Below are 16,763 nucleotides of genomic sequence, written 5' to 3' on the forward strand. Positions count from 1 at the left end.
GCATTGGCATGGCTAAATGCAGTCACTGGAAAAGAAGCTTGGACATTTAAAAAGGCATGAGTCTAAGTCCTGTTCACTGTATGGTGAAAAATCTATTAGTAACAACAATGCTTAAACACAAGGATGAACAGTAGTTTCCTTGGCCATCTTGGACTGGAATGTATTGCCCCCTGCTGAGATCTGTACCAGTCAAATTGTGCTTCAGATTATGGATCTCAAGATAAAAACCTTCTTACAGTGGTCAGGGAAACTAGGCTTGAGCTGTACTAGTGACAATGACAGTGCTCAGACTGATTAGTGTGCAGAACAGAAGCTAAAGAGGGGCTAGGACTCAGGTTCATGTTTAACAGCACCAAGCTTTCATGGGCAGGTCTTTCAAGGTTGTGGCCACATCCAAACCAGAACCCCGAAACTGGTTGGATCTGATCTAGAACCACACCTAGCGTAGTAGGTTTGGATATGGAGCTTCTAATCCAACCACCCACCCTACTACCTCCTTCACCCAAAACATTCAAAGGGGATTCTAGGTTGTGATTTTTAGTCCCACTTCATTTGGGACACAGTTGTTGTAAGCATGATTTTAACCATACTGCGGAGAGGGCCTTTGTTCCAACTCCTGGAGAAAACCTGAGTTAAGGTTTCTAATTTCATTTATGACTCTTGCCCTCTGGCTCTCTTTGCTTGCTTTTATGCTGAGTTATGCTTCCTCCTGATCACCAGAAATGGAGCTGAAATAATAAATCTCCGTTAAGAAAAGGTAAATCAGATGAATCAAAAAAAAAAAATGCACCGACACTAATAAAATAACCAACAGCATCAGGAATGTTCATTAATTAGAAGTAAATGTGGACACCAGTAAATCACATGGAGAAAGGTAATGAGGGTTAAATTGAATACATCTCGGCTGTGCTTTGTAACACTATATGCTATTAAAATAGAGGAGTATATGCTACAGGCAGGTTTGTACTTTTCTTTTTCATAATTCCTTGAATTAGCATTAGCCTTTATGATATCTACTCCTCACAGCTATGAGTAACTTTAGTGTTTTCCCCCCATTAAAGCATTTTACAGTCAGAATGAAAGCTCAGTTCTGTCCCGAAGGTAAGTGACATAATACTCCAGTTTCATCATATATTCCTCAGAACTGTTCTTCTTTGGAAAGACTGTAGCAGCAAGTGGCTAATATCTCAAATCCAGGACAATCACAGCCTGCACTCCCCTCTGAGAGTATGACTACATTTGGAAACCAGCTCAGCATACTAAATTTACAGTCAACGTTTGGCAGGTTCTGCAGAACTCAAGCTTGGCAGGCAGAGTATAATAAACAAAGGGGCATTACTTTTAATTATATTTAAAAATATAACTCCTTGCAGATTAAAGGACGCTGTGTGGAAAGAGGCCCCATGTTTGTTTGCCCTTTTCACATGGGGGGAGAACCCCCTTTATACAAACAAACTTTGTTTTAATTAGTGCGGCAGCAGTCCCCTGTTTTGACTCTGATGTTTCAATTATCTGTATCTCCCTCAGCTAAAACTGTCCCTAAAAGAAAATTCCACACCAAGTTAAAGAAAAGGGGCTAGTCAGTGACTTCACTTTCAATAGGAGCTTTTCCAGACGGACTCTGCAGAGCTGTCCGCAGGGAGTGAGCTGTCGAGCTATTATTACTTGAATGGTTTTCAGCTCCAGTGATGTCTCCCAAGATTAACAAGATAGTTCAGTTAAAAATAACATTAAATACAAGGGGGGGGGGGAGGAAATCCAGCATTTAAATACATCAGGGGTCTGGCTTAAACTGACAATAGCCAGGAAATTCAAAGTTAAGGCTAAAGCACCACCCTCAACTCATGCCATTAAGAAGGAAAAAATACAAGCACAATGGGATGAGTTAAGGATGAAGTACCAGCCTTAATGCTGATTTCCTAGCTTTTGGCAGTTTAAGCCAGGCCCATCATGATATTTAATCAAAGGGGTTTTTTTAATAGTGTCTTGCAAAGAAAGAAAGAAAATGGCATATTATTTACCCAGCATACATTTCACTCTCTCCAATAAAAGATGTTTAGAACTCATTATTTTCAATGATTTAGACGTAGGGAGGAGCCAGGGATATTTCCCCCCCCCCCCACACACACACACACACAATCTCAAATAATTATGTGCTCTCTGGTTATAACATTGAGACTTCCCAGCCCCAGGGAATTTACTTCTCTCCTGCATTTGTATTTCCTGCAATTTGTATTACAATTTACTAAATATGCACCTGATTTTGCTCCCATTTAAGTTATTGGAAAAACTCTGATTGACTTCAAGATATAAAAAATAGCTAGCACTTCCATAATATTTTTCATCTACAAATCTACAAAAGTGCATATAATTATACCCATTACAGGTGGAGAATCTGAGGCTGTGATACTTAAAGTGATTTGGCCAAGGTCACACAATGAACCAATGGCAGTGACAGGAATGGAATCCAGGTCTCCTGTCTTCAAGGGCAGTCCTGTATGTATAGAACAACAGTAGCATAATCCGGCCCTACATTTCGTCACATTATTTACCTTAGTTCACATCGTCAAGACTTTTATGCATATGCCCCTTCATATTATGTCTCCCCTATGTCTCCTACCCAGCTTGAAACTTCACAAACAAATCACTGACTATTTTGAAGGTGTCATATACAGATTATGGAGCTGGGAAATTGGCCTGCATACAACCTATGGATTCTGTTTGATATTAGGAACTCTGTGTGTATCACACTACCAAATTCCATTTTGTTTTCTGGGCAGCATTTGATTATAAGACTGATCTGTGCCTGACTGAACACCCTGTGCCTGGAACACCAAGATGGTGTCAGGAGAAATTCTTCCACCTAGCGGAGGGCTAACAATGGAGGATTGTTAAACCTTGATAATCGTCCATTCAAACAGAAGCACCTTGGACAAAGACTGGGGTACTGTCCATGGCCAGTTTTCATGTTTGGACTCCAAGTTGGTGGTGACCAAGTGACAGATCACCAGATAGGGATTTTGACATTGATAAAGGAAACAAAGTCTTAGATAAGGAAAAGTCTCTCACCAACTATTTTAGAAAGGGAGAAGAGACTAGAACTAGAAGGCAATGCTGTACAGAAAGAGAAGGGAAAGAGGGAGAATCCTACACCCCTTAAAGGGCTCGGATCAAATCCCCAAAAATGCTCAAGAGTTGTTCAAGAGTGATAAGGAAAACGATGCAGGGAATTGCATATAAGTGTTTCTTATCTTACATGGATCTCTATTTTTTTCGTGGTGTCTAAAGTAAAGAGTGATTGTTTTTTAGAAATCCTTTTGCAAAGTCTGTGTCTGTTTGCTTCAACTATTACATATCCCTGAAGGGGTATGTGACGTTGCATTCTATATGATTTTATGAAAATATGCTAATGAGTTTAAATATAATGTAACTGGAATATGCTTCATGCAAAAGGTCTCTTGTAAGGTATCATTACAAAGCTTATAATCTACTGAGTGTGATCATCCTAGTTGTATAAATGTACCACTCTTGTATCTGAAACTAGAAATATTAAATATAACTCTGAGGGCCTATTGTAATTATGCAAAGTGTGGTCCATTAATGGTGGTTTGGAATCTTGATGACTCCCATTAACCAGGACAATTGTCTGCAGATGGCGCTGTTTTACTTGTAAATTTCCCTGTATACATGTGTGCTGGCAAGTGGGTAATGAAGTCTTACAGTGACATGTGATCATGTCCCCTGAACTGGAATCCATCTTTAGCCTGGTGCTTTTCCATTGAGAAAGAGGGGGTGGGAACCCAGAGAGGGACAAAGGATTCCCGCCTTATGTAAAAGATATATAAATGGGTGGAACAGAACAAGATGGGTAGCCATCATGAGGAATCCCCTAGTTATCATCTGAGTTGGAACAAAGGCTGTACTAGGGGAAAGGACTGTGCCCAGACTAGGAAGGCATCCAGTCTGTGAAAGAAACTTATTGAAACATCTCTCAGGGTGAGATTTTATCTGTACTCAGTACTGTATTATGCTTAGATTTGCATGTTTTATTTTATTTCACTTGGTAATTCACTTTGTTCTGTCTGCTACTACTTGGAACCACTTAAATCCTACTTTCTGTATTTAATAAAATCACTTTTTACTTGGTAATTAACTCAGAGTATGTATTAATACCGGGGGGTGGGGGGCAAACAGCTGTGCATTTCTCTCTATCAGTGTTATAGAAGGTGAACAATTTATGAGTATACCCTTTGTACAGGGTAAAACGGATTTATTTGGGGTTTGGAACCCATTGGGAGTTGGACATCTGAGTGTTAAAGACAGGAACACTTCTGTAAGTTGCTTTCAATTAAGTCTGCAGCTGTTAGGGGACGTGGGTCAGACCCTGGGTCTGGGTTTGCAGCAGGCTAGTGGGGCTGGCTCAAACCAGGCAGGACACTGAAGTCCTAAGCTGCCAGTGCAGGAAAGCAGGGGCAGAAGTAGTCTTGGCACATCATTTGGCAGTCCCAAGGGGGTTTCTGTGATCCAACCCATCCCAGGGTAAACTATACACTAGTGTCCACAAGAAGAGAGCTCTGGAAAAAGGGTGTGCTTAAGCTACTGGGCAGTCTTGGGGCTGTTCGGCACTGATGTAAGCCAGCTAAGCCTCAAGGTTCCAGTCCCAGGAGGGGTAGAGACCAAGAAGCTGTGCTCAGGAAGTATGCCAGAGAGGACAAATATAGAGACAGTGCTGGAACTTACCCAGCAACCAAGGGGAGTTTAAAAGCACAGGGGCCAAACACAGCATCCTGGTGAGGGTCCAGAGGGGAAACTTGACCAGAGCTGTGATAGGAGCATTTATTATTTAAACCCACTGGAGAAAACATACAATCCAACCTGTACAGCCAGTTCATAGTTATCCTCCTCTGGCTTCTTTTTCTTTCTTTCTTAGTGCCAGTTTGGCCTTAAGACTGGAATAGCTTCTTATATTAAGTTCTTTTAACTTCTGGGGATCATTAACCCTAGAAACTATTCCAGTCTATCATAATTGTGCCCGTGAAGTAGCTGATGTTTAAAATACAGTCTCATCAATTGGAAAAGAAAAAGGGGTGGAAAATCAGTTCCTTCAGGAAACTGGACAATCCTATGAGCTTTCTGTTTTTAAATTTAAACCATTTTTGAATTAATGGATGCCGGTGAGGATATTAAATCGATGGGGCTCCAACCATGCAAGGTGCTGCCTGTCTTGAAGTCAATGAAAATTGAAAGTGCTCAGACAAGTCAGGAGGTACACAGGACCACACAGGTTATGACCTTTAACACTCAAAAATAACATTTTTAAAGATATTTCTTTATATTAAACCAGCAGTGAAATTGTGATTTTAAAGGAGATTTTATGTACTTACTTTTAGCCTAAGTCAATTCCTTATGGCTAAGTTAGGAACCCCTGGTAACAGAATATTTATAATAGAAACATTGGTTTTGCAGCATGGTGAATGGCAATGCAATTGTAACCGTTTTTAAAACTAATTTGTTCCACACATTCCCCTTCCTATAGGTTTTAAAAATGGTATCTCAATGCAGAAGGATTACATACATTAGTAACTTACAGTTACAAATCCCAAAGAGCTAGGGATAGTCAGGAGACCTGGGGTCTGTTTCCAGCATTCTTATTGACTGCTATGTGATCTTGATTAAGTCACTGAACCTGTCTGTCCATTTCCCCATTTGTAGAAAAACTCAGGGCTAATGACATTTATCTTACCTGGTAGAGTGCTTTAAGATCTATGAATGAAGAGCGCTAGGTACTGTTATATGCATTATTATATATTGGTTTTCCTCCAGAAGGCAGGCAAAGTGCTTTAGGAACTATTATAATTATGCATCCTGTACATGCAGGAATCATTTCACTTACCACTGAAATACAGCCACTAGTTTAGGCGGGAAAATATTGTACCTATCTGAAACAATTAGAAATTTTGTATGGGCATAATGTAGTTAGACAAGATAGAATTAGGGCTGGACACTGTGGCTATGATGCATATTCTTGTGAAAAATGTCACAGGATAGTGAGTGATCACAAGTGGTCCTGATTGTAGTTTGTACTTTTCATCCAAAAGACCTGAAGCTGCAGTGCTTATTCAATATTAATTCAGAATGAAAAGTGTCACCTACTAAATCACTAGCACCACTTCCTGCAGCACTCAGAGTTTCCCATGGAGTTCTCCAATACAAGTAAAATCACCATCCAAGAAGGTACCATAATTAGGATGCATCATCTTTTTCCTGCAAGATGCTGATCTTCATAGCCAGAAATGCCAAACACCTCCAAAGTCTGTGCTCTGAAAGGTACAAGACTTCCACAAGTATCAAACTATTCTAGACTGTGGTGTAACAGAAAGTATTATTCTTGCATTATTCTTACAGGGTTTTTTCATGTATGTGTATATATACACATATATATATTATGTATTATAAATCGGAGGTACACCACTCCCCCAGATGTTTAACAGGGTGCTGAGTGTACCACATGTTGACAGGCCAGCTCTGTAAGCAGTCCAAGCACTTCAGGCTCTAGCTCTTGTTGGGTTCCCATAAGAACTCTCAGAGTCTGAGGAACAAAGGATTGTTTTACTAGGACTGCAAGAAATAAACAGTACAATTGTCCTTCGCATGATTGCTTAAAGCTACAAACAAACGTTGAACCAACACTTTCCAACTCAGCCACTAAGGGCAGTCCAGTCCCGTTCAGGGGCATGACAATTGGGATCCTCGGGACTAGTGCCAAGGATATTCATTACAGCCCACACCTCTCCAGGGGGCAATCATGCATTTCCCTGCAAATCTCCCCCCACACCTCCCCAGTCTTTCTGTCGGTCTTGTTCAGACCCGCATCCACCCAGCCCCGCCCCCTCCCCCCCCATTTACAGGCTGCTCTCAGGTCATAGGTACCACTGGCCCCCTTGCAAACAAGAGACTGCTTCAGTAATTCCCAGTCTAGTTCTGAGACTCTGCTCCAGTTCCTAAACTGCCCAACCTTCTCTTCACAGCCAGCTTGTAGACTGCATCCTCTGGCCTGACTTCACGTAGCACGCCTATCCCCTAAGAGCCCTGGTCCCCTCTGACATCAGGCAGAACTTCTCTTTCATGTACTCAAGGGATTACGGATCCCTGTACTTGCTGGATGTTGGTGAACACAGTGTCCAGTGAGGAGTTTGCTGGTTCATTACAATATTATACACAGAGAGAAAATGACAAGAGGGGAAACAAAGCCCTGGATCTGATTTCATAATTCAGGAGTAATCCTACTGAAGTCAATTTAGTTACAACAGTATTAAGTGTAGGAGGTAGTTGGGCCCCATGCCTCTACACTCATATTTAGTGTGGGTGATATTATTCTTGAGGGGTGCATCAGATATTGTTGAATAGGTAGTTTTCTTAGCTTGAATGCTTTCTGTCATTATCCTTCCTACCTTGGATCTGATCTTGACCATATGACAAAAAGTTGGCACTCTCCTGGCTGACATTAATACTAATTTCTCTAGAGATGATAAGACAAAGGGAACTGAGATAATTTATCATGGCTGATTAAGGCCTAAGTATTGGTGGTATATTTTTTAAGGTGGTAGTCTCAATTTTTGTTTGTTATTTGCTTGTTTTGCAGTCACCTTAGCTTCTATTTGATGCCCCTCCATATATTGCTTTAGTGATTCAAGCACACAAAAAATGTCTACACTACATGAAAAATAAGGCTAAACACACCGCATAATGCCATTTGTTTTTATGAACTGGTTATTCACTTCACCCCCTATCGTCTGATTGATCAAATCTGTTTCCTCTACCTTTCTCCAGTCAAATTCACAATTTGCATTCTTTCTGATCCCAGCTATGATATTTCAGCTTTAAGTTATTAAAGTGCAGTCAAAATGCACAGCACAGCTTATTAGACAGACTGGCTTCCGGAGACACATTGCAGGACTCCTTAAAAAGAACTCTGTTACAAGACCATTAATGTTGCAAGGATGAGCACTAAAGAGTCAGGAAATGCCAAAGTTATGCCCCTGGCACACAAAAATGCACACTTTCTGTACTTTTTTTTCCATATGCAGCTATGTTAGTCTCACAATCAGCATGGCCTTCATTATCTGCACACCATGAGGGTGCCGCGTGCTATTGTTTGAAATTTACTGCACATGCGCAAAGTGCAACTTTCAATGGGTCATAATTCAATCAAATCAAACCCAATTTACAATGGAATAATCAAAAGCACTTCTCCATGAAAACTATTTCTGTGCCAGATTTTAATTCTGACCCACAGACATTTTGCACTAAAGCGCTTCAAAATCAACACTGGAAAAAAAAAATGTATACTGGAGGAAGTGTGTTTTTTCACTGTCCTGTACCAAAGTACAGCTAATTTGTTATTTAATTCAGAGACATTCCCAAAAGAAATGGCCAGGAAAATGTCAGCCATGGATTTCAGTGGTGTTACTCCTGATTTACACCAGTGTGTGTTAGAGTAAAGTAAGTCCCACACTGTGTTTATATTTTCATTGGAAGTTTTGTCACCTCCACTTGCCTTTTTTTCAGTCTCTCTATATTTGTTTTTCACTCAGCCCACTCTCGGTTCCTTCCCAGCCACCACATATATAGTCACTCCTAAATTAAATGTAAACCCAAAAGCATTCAAGTCAAACTTTTTTATCTACAGCATGTCTACATAAACAGCTTGCCACGCGGTAAAATCTACAGTGCTCCAGTATGCTGTGCACTAACTGGGTGTATGGACTCTGCTGGCCCCTGTGCTAGGGAACTTTTAGTGCACACCAGCAGCGTCCACATGGACAATTAGTGCACAATACACTGCAGTGCTGTAGATTCCACCTCAGCTTGCCCTGCAGGAAGTGTTCATGTAAACATGCCCTCACACTACAGGAGTGGTCTCTCTAAGGGCCTGAGCCAAAACCCAGTTCTCTCTCTCTCGATCTTAGATACTGTGGTAATAGGGGGCCATATAAGTGACTCACAATCTTTTATGTATTTATCCTGTGACTGGACAGTCCAATATCCTCATTTTGCAGATGGTGAATTTAGATACAGAGAAAACTAAGGGTATGTCTAAACTCCCGCCGCCTCTCTTTCCCCCCCCCCCCCCCCCCGCAAAAAGCACCAAAAAACAAACGTGTAACAGCATGTCTCAGAGCCCAGGTCAACTGACTATGGAGCTAAATTTAGCAGTGTAGACGTTCCTGCTCGAGCTGGAGCCTAGGCTCTGAAACCCAGCAAATGGGGGAGGGTCACAGGAGTCCAGCTCCAGCCTGAGTGGGAATGTTTACACTGCTATTTTTAGCCCCGTACCGTAAGCCCGAGTCCGTTGACCCGGTCTCTGAGACTCACTGCCGCAGGGTTTTTTGCAGTATAGACATACCCTTAGTGACTTGCCCAAGGTCACAAAACAGTCTTCAGCAGACCAGGGGACTGAACCAAGCACTGGACCATTCTACCTCTCTCCAACTGAAGTCAAAGGGAGCCTTTCCATTAACTCCCATGAGTTTTGGATCACGCCCTCAATTAGGCACAACAAATATGTTCATATCTATGTTTAAGCAATAAAAGCTTGGGTCACAATTTTCAAGTTTGGGTGCCTAAAATTAGGCAACTAAGGCTATGTCTCCTCTGCCTCACAGTTTGAGCTCTGGGGTTGAGGGGGATGAACAGCAGCACTAATCCCCTTCAGACAGGACTACATTAATGCAAACTATGAACCTTTTGGTTCTCACCTGCAGTGTCCACACACAGGGGAGTTACAGAGCAGCACTTTGATGCAACTGCTCTTCACCTGCCACCGCAGTAGTCTGACCTGCGGGGCAGTGTCGACAAGCCGTAGGTAAAAGTGACTCAGCATCTCTGAAAATCCGGCCACTTAAAACCTGAAAAACCTTTGTTTTAAGTAGCCCCCCACAAAAGACTGCATATGAGCCTTACAAAGAGTGAAGAATGGGGCAGGCATGGTAGAGTGACATCAAGCTCCACTTCCCACCACTAAAACAGAAAAACAAAATGACTCAAGAGGCAACATAACATGCTGTCTATCAAAATACACCATCTGCACTGCTGTGAAGAACATAATCTTATTTTCAAGCACTGTATTGTTCTCTAAGGAATGTTCTTGTTTCTACTTTACATAACAGTATCAGGAACTGACAAAAATATTTCCAAGAAAAAGGCTGCACCCATTTAACTTAGCACCATGCTCAGAAAATTCCCAGGGTGGGAGGAACTTCCTCTCATGTCTCAACTCTGAAATATTTTGGATAATGAAGCCTGCAACTAGAATTAGCACTTCTGAATCTACTCCTTTTGGAAGCCATCTTGCTGAAAACTGACACCAGTGATATTTACTTTTGATCCTCACACTTATGCGGCAGCAAAGGTAAAAGCCTGAGGCATTTACAATTGGAAGGCCAGATTCTGCCACCCATATTCACAATGAATACACCTTACTTTACAGTTTGCCCCATTCAATTCAGAGAGTAAGGTACTAAATGCAAGTATGGGGGATAGATGCTCCACCAAAATTAGACATGGTATAGAGTAGGATGAAAAAGGGTTGGAGGAAGAGTATGGGAGGGCATGGATTACAGCAGTGAGGGATCATTAGATATAGTATTGATACATACACATCTTTTTAGTTTCCTTTATTATCTTAAAATGTAGTCAAAGTCAGGACAGAGGCAAGGCAGGAGGTCAGCGAGGGAAGGCTGGCCAAAAGAAATCTCCTCTGGGGAGGGTTTTAGAAGAGGAGGAAGATTGCCTAACATAAACAATAAACCAATTTCCAGCCAGCTTTGGATAGTGGTTTAATAAAATAAAAGATCATTGTGTGTGATGGTGGGAAAGACAGATACATTCTGGCTATTCAAAAACTTGCACATCTGTTTTAACATGCACTACTTCAGGATTCCAGCAATTGTGCTGTAGTGAAGGGTGGGCATATGTCATTGAAACCATAAACCCGGGGCACATCCTGAAAAAGAATTATGAGCACAGGAATAGGAGCAGGAGGCAGTGGTGTTGGTAATTGCCAGATGACATACATATGTCCTACAAAGGGTTCACTGAAGGTTAGAATCCCATCCAGTCTGGTAAAACGTGTTGGTGGAGCCATTAGCTGAAAGAGGCAATGCTTATGAAATTTCACAAAAGCAAGTACCTTTTTATCAGCTTCTCCCATTTCTACTAGTCCGTGGCCACTTGGAGAGTAATGCCAGCTGCAGTGCAACCTTCACAGGGTATATAATAATTCATGACTGCAGAAAAACATTTCTATAGTCCGTACAGAAATGGTAATTTGTGTCTTGCTTGCAAACTAACATCACAGTGAATTCCCTTGGCCTCCATGTCATCTTCCTAAAGTACTGTAAATGCTCCACTTACTTCCAGATTACAGAGCTCATGGATTGTACAGTTAGGTAAACATGCTGTCTGGGGTTAACCTGAAGGAATGTGTAATTAAATCCATCGCGTAACAAATTCACTGACTCCTTGCTAAAACTATCATTACAGCTGGAAAGAAGGTGCTTTATTACTGCAGTTCGATATTGCTGACCAAAGATTCAGTTATTGGTACAAGTATGTACACTTAGGTTTCTCTCATTAAGTTGATTTAAACAACTGCTGGCTTTTAGATGGAGATTTCCTGTTGTGGAGTTCAACTAAGAGGTAATTAGAAAACTGTTCTCCACTGAGACTTAGTGCTCCTCAGTTCTATAATAACCACAGTTAAAGGAGAGAACACTGTATAATGATAGGAGGTACATCAAACTATGCTATCTCAGGGCGGGAGGAGGAAATACATGTTACACATAGCTCAATTACAACAAATGGGGAAGTGAATCAAGAGCCTTTCAATACACACCACCACTTCGGATTAGATTATGTCTAGATGCAGAGCTGTCAGGGCAGATCTTCAGCTGATGTCAGTCAGCATAGCTCTGTTGACAGCTGAAGAGCTGACCCATAATGTCTATTCTTGTTCTGTGCTAAGCATACATCCAATGATAGCCTTCGTAATGATTTTACCAGTATTGCCACTCCCAAGCATTAAAAAACCCACCAGACTGGATTAAAAAGCATGAGATTTTAAAAATACTGCATCTGGCGTTTTTATTTACCTTCTCATTTTTGCACCTTTAGTATCACATTTTCAAGCTATTCTCTGTAAGCAAAAGGGTAGAAATGTACTTTTTTTAAATGAAAGCTGAGATCACATGATTCCAGGCTCGAATGCTTTAAGAAGGACACCAAATATTGAGAGACATGACTAATATCATAAGGGTTGGCAAAACTCTGTTATTGAACCTATTGACTTATTAACAGATTAAACATTTGCCATGGCGCATTGCAAATACAACAATGTGACTTTGCCTTCTAAGATTTTGTGTAAATGCCTGACTATTCTATTTGCAATGGTACAAGAAACTTGTTTCACTTAGTTTTGACACATTTTTAGGTAGGGCCAAGGAGCAGGTTTGTTGTCCTCTGCTGCCAGAAGGTGCTATTATTCAAAAGTGAATCAAAATTCTGTACTTCAGATTCCTGGATCCTACTGCTAAAGAAGTGGATCCAGCCCGATGTCAAACCTAATTGTTTCTGTTGTCTTGTATAGGCATGAGCAAGGCAACATGGAGAAGGCTCTGTGGTTATGACAGAGATGAACATTATTAGCAATAACCAGAAAGTGACAGATTGCCAGCATTATTTCCTGGAGTAGTCAGACCTATAATATTGACTCTCTAAATGACTTCCAGAACATTTTGCTCTTTTAGTCCATTACATTCTGAAGGCTTTTTCCTTCTAGTAATCTTACATGCCAAAGCACTAAAATAACTTACACACAGGTCTCACTTCACACATCACAAAGACATAGCCATCTCTGTGGTGGAATGCAGTGGCAGTTTGAGCAGCGCTCAGCAACATGGCACAAAAATCAGAACCGGCGGTAAAGACATAGGGCCAGATCCGGGACCCTTCTCTGTCCTCTTTGTGCTGTAGTAGCTAGCTGCCGTGCCACCCCACCGCAGCCTTCAACGTAAAAATCATGTCAAGAGCAGGAAAGGAACCTCAGCTGGAGTACAATGTGCTCCAGCTATCTCCAGCAGGCACACAGCTTCATGGGAGCCATTACCAGCTGGCAGAGTTTAGAGTAGAGCCCATGTTGCTCTAAACTCAGCCAAGGCTGGCATAATACCAGCCCACAGATCAGAGAACCATAACTCGCTTCTTGATAGTTTCCTCATCCCCTGCTGTGCTCCATGGAGACGGAGCACAGCAGAGTAGCTGGCCCACAGTATCCAACAAACTGCAAAGCTATAAACACTGCAAACTCCCAAGTGTTTGTGAAGAAACAGAATACATCCTCCTTGACGTTTCAGACAATAAGATCTTGCATCCTTACTGACCATTTGGAGCAGTGTGTTTTCAATCAGTGGGTACGACCCAATGGGGGCTCATGAAGCAATGGCTATTGTGTTGCATTCTACCTAGAAAAATTAAAATTAAAATGAGCACAATTCCTATGGCAGTAGGACCCAGCAAGAGCCAGGAAGGGTGGAAAGAAAAAGCTTGCTCCTTTGCTCTCACTGCTGCTCCACCCTGCCACACTACGGGGTGCTGCTTCCGTCATATCTGCAACATATTCTCCGGCAAGGGGAGGTGCCTCTGTCAAGGAGTTGTGGGGAGAGTTGTCTTGAGCCAGCATCCGAGGCTCAGTGCTAAGCCAGCTTCCATGGCATCCTTGGGCACCCTTCCCCAGAGACGGAGTATGGTACAGGTGGGAGCCAACACTCCAGGGATTGAACTGGGGACCTCCAGAGTTAAAAAAATAAGCTGCTATGCCTTGAACTAAAGATTCAAGCCTCTGTTGCTATGGGCTGTAACTCATATCCTCTATACAGAGGGGGCCCTGTAATGAACACTCATCAGTTATAAAGGCACCTACCACATTACCCCCAAAACTAGCTCCAGTTCCTTGCCACAGCTCAGTGGCAAGTTCAGCGTTAAGAGACTGCAGGATTGGGACACAGCAGGTAACCATGGCTCTTTTTAGATGCTGGGGGTGGGAGGGAAATTGAGAACCAAACTTCTGAAGTGACCTAGTAAGTTTTCTCCACTTCCAGTTTCTAACCAGAATCAGAACCAAAGGTAACACAATACTGTGAGAAAGTCTGAATTTCCACCTTAAATGGAAGGAAAGGTGCCAAAAAACTAGTAAGAGGCGCAAGGTGGGTGAGGCAATACATTTTATTGGACCAACTTCAGTTGGTGAGAGAGAGAGAGGCAAGCTATGGAAACACACAGAGCTCTTCTTCTTCGAAAGCTTCTCTCTCTCTCAACAACAGAAGTTGGTCCAATAAAAGATATTACCTCATCCACCTTGTCTCTCTAAAATCCTGGGACCCACATGGCTACAGCTCCACTGCATATGAAAAACGAGTGAGTGAAGCCTGGGATGGCAATACTGTGAGAACAATTTTTCAGAATCAAGAGGGCTGGATACACTTCAGATAAGCACCTGAAATGTAAGTGCCTATCTGAACAAAACAGTCTCTGACACTCTTGAGGTACAGCCCTCGTTATCCTTATGTCCCAGGTCTGTGCTAATTGCCATTGTCTGATTAAGTGGGAAGAGAAGTTTTCAAATTTAGCATTAAGCACTGGTTCTGGAATAAACAATGGCCAATTTTCTTTCCTCCACAGTGCAAGTAAAGTTTTATGTCTAAAAGCTGAATTCCTGCACCATTGCTACCACTGTTAAACTTACAAGCTAAACGAATCCATACACATAAAGAGGCTCCAAAGCAGTGGGGGAGGGAGTTCTCAGGAAACTACACTTACTGGATCAGGAGTACATCAAGCAAAGGGAGCTGAAGGGGATTAGCTAAGAGCCATCCTGCCAACTATGTAAACAGGAAGACCAAAACCCCAGCTCCCTATGGGAACCCCAATAGTTAAAAAAAAAAAAAAAAACTCATACAATTAACTTAAACATTGCTTTAAAAGTATATGCTCTCTATTTCAATTTCAAAATTTGTTCTTACAAACATAATGGCTTTATTTTCCTATTGAACTTTGAAAATGCTGAGCCAGGCATTTTTATCATACTATTTCTTAAACATCTTCATTGCTAGCAAAATCTAGCATAACTTAGCTGATAATTTTCAGGACAGAACCAATTATAAACTTATCTGCCTGTCTAAGGGAAGCCCAAAGATTCCAGATTGCCAAGGAGAGTGTAGTATGTGCATGTGCAGATGTGATGTAAAATTGCTTCATTGGATACTGACAACTACACCAGAAATCCTGCTTTTGATGAGCAGCTGCTCTCAAGGAGGTTGTTTCCAAAAATACCTTCCAAAGGTCAGCCTAAAGGTGCAGTGGCAGCATAAAATGCAAACACACAGGAGGCCCTGGATCAAGAGTAGACTCAAGTGCAACATAGCCACTACTGTGATTTTATCAGGACTCTTACAATATTCATTGTTTTTCTTAAAAGCCAGCTCCTGGATTCAAGCAATTGCATGAGAATCTCAGTTTACATTTAAAAACAAGTAAGTTTCTTGCTTGAAAAAAGCGATGGAAGTGTGGCTCAAAAAACACAAAAGGCAATCAAAAAGTAAAATTATGTTTTTAATATTATGATTTTGGGAGGGACCTGCTTCAGATTTTTGAATGTTTGGAATAGGCAGGATTACAAGAGTGTCCCCATTAGCTGCCAGTAATTAAATAGCATAGGCCAGAGAAAGGCTATCACCCAGCTTCTGGGCTAATGATGAATCAAACACTTCTGCATGTATCATTTGAGCAAGTGTTGTCCAGTGGCTAAAGCGGAAGACTGGAAGTCACCAGTCAGGGCTGTACCAACCTTGCCATGTTTATTTTGAGGCAGCATTCCTATGGTTTTGATTCACTGAGGGGAGATGTGAATAGTATTGTTCAAGTTCCCTTGGTGCTAGAGTTCAGTGAAAAACCTCCATGGGACATCTTCGTATGTCTCTCCACTAGCCAGTCACACCTCTTCATTCCACCAACCCTCGCTCCACTAGGAACCTCTCTTCTTAATTTAGAATTCTGCAGGTGGGGAGGAGGCTGGTTGTGGGGGAGTGAGAGAGGCAGGCTCAGAGGAAGTGGCTTCACCAGCTTTCCAAGCATGTGAATAACTTCAGTCCATCTTCACTCAGCTTTTGCAAGCTCAGGCCAAGGTTCATGAACTGTTTGAACCCAAAGCTCAGCTGGAATGGATTTAAGGTTCAACACTTTGGACACCATTAATCATTTGGGTTCTGTCCCCAGTTCTCCCTTTGAATCACACTGTGACCTCCATCTGTAAAATGGGTATAAGAATTACCAACTCATAGGAATGTTGTATCAATTTTGGACAATGTCTCATGATCCTGGGATGCAAGACACTCTAGAATTAGAGTGTTATTATGCAGAGTTTACTGTTTTGCTCCCAAATACGAAAACTGTATATAATGTCCTTGAAAAGAAAGCAAGAAAAACTAATTAAAGCAGAAAATCAGAAACATGAGAAGAAAAGAATCCATAATGGATTTGTCTATGCTATTTTCATCTGTTAGAGGAAGCATCTGAGAATTTAGTACAGAAGGGTCACACTTGCACTGGGTCTCCTCCTGCCAAAATGTGTGGGCAATCACACAACGCAGAGTGATTTGCAGTTTTGCAAGCTCAGAAAAGATGACCCATCCACTGTGAATTTTCCCCAA

This window comes from Malaclemys terrapin, chromosome 6, assembly GCF_027887155.1.
Source record: "Malaclemys terrapin pileata isolate rMalTer1 chromosome 6, rMalTer1.hap1, whole genome shotgun sequence".
Taxonomy (NCBI): domain Eukaryota; kingdom Metazoa; phylum Chordata; order Testudines; family Emydidae; genus Malaclemys; species Malaclemys terrapin.